Source organism: Lutra lutra, chromosome 6 (genome assembly GCF_902655055.1).
Source record: "Lutra lutra chromosome 6, mLutLut1.2, whole genome shotgun sequence".
NCBI classification, from domain to species: Eukaryota; Metazoa; Chordata; class Mammalia; order Carnivora; family Mustelidae; genus Lutra; species Lutra lutra.
Genome location: NC_062283.1, coordinates 7,958,250 through 7,964,249, shown reverse-complemented (window position 1 = coordinate 7,964,249; position 6,000 = coordinate 7,958,250).

Below are 6,000 nucleotides of genomic sequence, written 5' to 3'. Positions count from 1 at the left end.
AGCAGCTATGGTGGCTGTTTGTGCCTTAGAATTTTGCCCTTTCCAAAGGTTCAGGACATTTATAGACCTCCAAGATGGAGCCAGGATACATAAGGAACTGTGATGTCAGAAAGCAAGCCCCTGCCTCCATACAGGGTGGCCTGAGGACAGCCAGCTTGAGACCCCTTTACTACCTGGCAGAGGCGACCATAGCCCAGGAGACATCTGCACACAAGTCCAGATAATTTTCTAACATAATTGTCTAACGCATGGGTTAGAAGGGTGGCCTATCCCATGTTTTAATAGTTTTAACTTTCAGCACCTGGAACAGTTTAGGCTAAGTCAAGTTCTCAATAAATATTTGTTGAGTCAATGGACCATATATGGGTGATCTTTCCCAGTAGAGTTTTCAGACTCCCATGATATTTTAACTGGCAGCCCCGTGCTCTATGATATGATACCATCTTCTCAACTATTTTCCCCACTGAAGAACGTTCTGGCAGGCATATTTCTGTAGGTACAAAGCACAATGGCTTAGCCAAAGTACATAGATGCTTTGAAAGATACTGCCAAACTGTCCTCTGAGAAGGATACACTGATTTACACTCAGCAAAGGTAAATGATATGATAGCCAATGTTGACTGAGAGTTTATTGTACCCAAGGCAACTTCCCAAATATTCTGCATGGATTGCTTAGTTTATTCCTTAAAACAGCCCTTTGAGATAGGTACTTCTGTCTTCTTTTTACATTTTATGTAGAGATGGAAGCATAAACAAGTCAAACAGCTTGACCAAAGTCATGGATTAGTAAATTGGACTCCAGACCATATGTCCTTATGCATGTGTTTCTCTAAGGAAGGGTGTCTGCTATCCTACATCTTCAAATAATCTTCAGATTATGCACTTCTGTCCATCTCTTAGGAGATAATGTGGGTGAACAGACCATATGAGCTCAAATGTGGATGTGAAGGATAAAAGATTAGAAAGCTGATTCCATGCAGCTACGTCTCCACTAGACCGAAGCTTTAGTATTTTAGTGATGAAAGAAAAAGTTCTAATGTTCTTGCTGACAAGGTGAGAGTATCAGTCAGGGATCTGAGCGGCCAACAGTGGAGTCCAGTTTTTTTAGCTAGTTTCAACAGAAATGGATTTATTGTTTGCTCTCTGGGCTTGTTGAATTTCTGAGAGGGTCAGAAAGAAGTTGGTGGGCACACAGCCAGAAACAATGCCACCAGGAGGAATAGCCAACCACCCTAGGAACCCGTCCGACACCAGGGAACCTCTTGGCTGCTATTGAAGACTTGGGACGACAGAGTTGTGACTATCAGTCCCCACTGCAAGCTCCTAGCTCCCGATGGGCTGCTAGTTCATCTTGTTCATACCACCTTCCAAGTTTCTGGTGGAAGCTACTTGCAAAGGAGCCTGAGAAATGGATGTTTAGCTTGCTTGCCCCGGCAGTACAGTCTAGAAGGGTTTGGAGTACGTCCTACATGAACGGTTAATTCTGCTACAAGCATACACATTTTTCTCCCTAGGGATTCAATAAAGTTTTGCCCTCTGTGAATAAGGGGGCAGGGGGTAGATGTGATCTAGAAGTATCTTTATTTTTCCTGAATTTTCCCTCTTGCAATGTGTCCTAAACATGAGGGCAGGATTAGAAATAGAGGGTCACGTTGTAAAGGGAATGACGAGAAGAATGGGACCAGTAAAGATTTCACATTCTTGAAGCAAGATGATTGATCACATCCTCATATAGATGACTTCTCTGCTCCTGAAAAGTGCACTTCCCACCACCCCTCCCGTCTGCACGACTTCTATCTAGGACCTTTCTTATTCACTTATTCTCCTGATGATTCTTTCACTACATATTCCCCGCCAAATGTGGCTGTCTCAGGACAGGCACCTGACCCGAATGAAGACAAGGAGTTCCTCTCGTAGTAGTTTTGAATTTGTGTCTCAGTCTGCAGAACCCAGAAGATACAAAACTAAGAAGCTATTGGTAGCCCAGTGTCTCCCATGCCAAGGAAGCCAGTCTGCAGTGAAAGAAATGTAGCCAATCCAAATGAGGGAAGACAGTTGGACAGAGAGTTCCAGTAGGGTTTGGGCTTCTGGTTCAAGTAGTTCCTGAGACTCAGCACCTTGCACTCTCCTGGTGACTTGCCCCTATCTGATCAAGTTGAAGACGCCATCAATTAAAAGATGTACCAGTTCGTTAGTATGAATGTTATGTAAATACAGTTGCAGTTAACCATAATGTGCTATCGAGTGGTAGACTCATTTTATTGCAGAAATATTTTTAAAAATTGTCAGGCAAATTTTAGAACCAATGAAGTAGCTATTCGACTCCTCCTTGGAGTTTAAGCAAATATAAGTTGGCTTGCTTAAGTTACAATCACAGCAAGTACGGGTGGATGCAATGGAAAGATAGGTTTTGACCTGGGAACAGGATAATGTGAAAAAGACATGGCAGTAAGGGAGAGGAAGAGAGAATCTCAAGCAAGCTTCACACCCGGTGTGGAGCCCAATGCGGGGCTTGATCTCACGACCCTGAGATCATGACCCAAGCTGAAATCAAGAGTCAGGGGCTTAACTGACTGAGCTACCCAGGTGCCCCTCAGTAAGTACTTCTTCAGGGAAAAATGATATTATGCAAGAATTACAAAGAGCATACATCACCTCAAAAATAATGGAAATTGCCAGTGTTCTCCTTTATTCCACCACTGTGGAGCGACCCACCTGGAGGTGAAGAAAGACTGACAGTGACAATAGTGTCAAGCAAGTCCATTAAGGTGCTTTCCTATAATTATTATTCATAATTACAATTTTGAAGATTGGTTAATATACATGGGCATCTTCTCAAGCTAGAAGTTAGCAAGTCCTTAGAATCCACCCTCCTAATATAACTAAATTGTTTTCTAATTAGTGATAAATGAGCGCTTTAAATGGAAGAAAGCTTCAAAAGTTCACAAATGAGCAAACTTTTCTTGGGTAAACCAAATGTAAGCTCAGATTTACCTTTGTCAGTACAGGTGAAGGACCCTATCGGAAGGCTATGGAAATGTACACACACTTTACAAACGGCTGTCCCACCGCAAAGAATTTCCGGAGTTTACATGAGAATTTTTCTTACAGACTCAACTGTCCTATAACCCACTTCTACTTTAAATTTGGCTTGTGGTATTGCTTCTGCCGTAGTGTGAGCTGTGAACTTACATAGTCTGCCAGATGGCAGTGGGAAGCCCATTAGTTATGCATCACACATCCTGATCAAAACTGAAAGAAATTATGCTCAGATTGAGGAGAGATGCTTGAGAGTAAGGCAATGATTAGAATTTTCTGTATTTTTACAGAAGATTTCACATAATCATTGTCCATAAATAAACTCATTCTTATGATCCCGCAGACCCAAATCTGGGATAACTTCCAAAGGAGCTCCTCTCGTGCTTTGGGTCAAAATGTGCACGTTCCCATGATATTCATTAGAGAACGCTATAGAGCGGATGCCCTTTCAAGGTTATCTTGAGAAGTCTGAGAATCAGAGTGTAAACTAATACATTAAATGTTGTGCCTTCCAGAGGAGGTCTGTTCTTTAATAGGTCCTGGAAAGGAAATAGAGGAATTCAGTTACAAAGGAAGCTTATTAGAATCTTTGAGAGAACAGGCTTGATGAAAATAAATGGGAAATGCAGTATATAAATACTGTTGATAGGAAAAGTCTAAGTAGCATTTTGAAAGGGGCTGAGGGACCCGAAGTGTATAAAATAACATTATCTGATTGTAAAGTTTATCATCTCTGAAATAAAATATAAGATGGTGTTTGTTGCTCTACAAAATCACAAGATCGTATCATAACTATACATTACCAGCTATCTGTGGAGTAGAAGACATTTATATTAGGGCTGATTCTAATGTACTCTTGTGAGAAAAGATCTTCCTTTTTATGGCTCAAGGAGAGCCAATCACTGTAAATATGTCCACGGAAGCCAGTCCCAGCTCTGCTTTGAATTGTCTTTTTGGCAAGGAGTAAACGGATCTATTTTTCTAGTTCTTGGTTTCCCCATCTATTAAATAAGGGAAAGAAATACTTGTCTTTCCCCATCCACTGGAATGCTGGGAAGAAAAATGTCGGAAAGAGACGTTTCAAAGGGGGAAAGTTCTATCTTGGATGAAGAAAAAAAAAAACCTTTCTGCCCTGTCCCCAAATTTTCTGAGAATGCTAGACTACATCAATAGACATTCACTGGACATCTCTGATGACTCTCACAATCCTTGGAATCCAAAATCAGCTCTGAGGGAAGCCTGGAAGACCATGAACCTACAGCGGCAGTAGAAGAAACAGGGGACACAGTGTAGGCAACTCCAGTGAACGTGGCCCTCGAGTTGTGAGGGATAAAAGGTGAGGACTCCCTGCTCTTGTGGTGCATCCAGTCTAGCACCCAGGGGAGTCTTGGAGCTGCACCTTCCCAACCTGCCTCTCCATCCCCTCCAAACACCTAGATCTGCCTCTCCCCAGGTCTAGCGAACTGGAGCGTCTGGAAGGAAGAAGGCAGACCGGGAGAGGAGCTTAGATGACAGCACTGAATGTCCCATTTGAACTTGTATTCGAGTGTGATTCTGCCATTATTTACATTCAGCAAGATGTTGTTTGAAAAGAGAATTCAACATCTAAAACAACAAAACAAAACAACCCTTTGATTTAAAAAAACAAAACAAAACAAAACGTGGGTCTAATGGGTTTCCTCACAAGCAGGAAATCATTTCCAGAGTTTCTTCTGTTCCTTCCACAAATATTTATCGTATGCCTGTTGTGGCACTAGGGTCTAAGAAGAGTGTACATCCACTTCCAACGTGGAGGGAGACGGGGTTCGGTCCCACAAGGCTGCCCCCACACCCGCACCTCAGATGCCCATCACACACCCAGGTTCTCCCCTTTGCCTCTGACCAACAACTTCCTCCCTGGGTTTCATTAATTTGCTAGAGTGGCTCACAAAACTCAGGGAGACAATTTACTTACTAGAATCCTGGTTAATTATAAAAGGAGGCAACCCAGAACAAGCCAGATAGAAGAGATGCATAGGGCAACGTGTGGGGAAAGGGCATGGAGCTTCCATGGGAGTCCAGGCCTCCCACTCCTCCCAAATCTCCACGTGCCCACCAACCCAGAAGCTCACTGAAGCCCATCCTTGTGGGTTTCTACTGGACACTTTGTTACTTAGCCGGGATTGATTAAATCATTGACCACTGGTGATTGATTCAACCCACAGCCAAGGGGTAGGGCTGAGTAGGAGCTCTGTGCCAGGAACAGAGACAGAGACCAAATACACATTTCTGGTGATGGATATCACCAGATATCCCAGGTCTCAGCTGTGACAAAGGACAAAGTCCCAGCTCTCATGAAGCTATCATCCACAGAAACCGAACCTCCAGCCCCCCAGGTTTTGTTTTTCTAGGTTTTATTCTTTAAGAGAACCAGATGTTCCTCCCATAATTCACATTCTTTCTTACTCCACCCCCCTTTCCACCACCCTCTTCTCCCTCCAGAAAGTCATTTCTATTTCTTTGCAAACACAGATTTTAACGTTTGCTCATCTGAAGGATATTAGCCCCTGCATATCTGTGCCGTTGGTTCTGAAGCCGGCGGTGCAGGACACAAGGACTTGTGCTTGTTGCCTGGCTTGATTTCCTTCTGTTTTATATTCAACATGACATGTCAGAAATGGGTCTTAGAGCAGGATGTTTATATGTACATACTTTGGATGGATTTGACCTGATGGGCCGTGTAGACATAATCAATCCATCGGCAGATGTTTCTGGAGACGTTCCTGAATGTATAAAACAAGGTCCTCTTCTCAACAAGCCCCTCCAGCTTCTTGTGAGGGGGAGCTCTGTAAGGATCCCACAGGCCTACCCCCCTCCCTGTGGTCGTCTGAAAAGAGAAGGAAAGATGTTAAAGGAGACAGGCAGATTATCTCCTCTTGTAGTTCACATTCAAAAGGATGACTACCTCAGAGTGAACAGTTT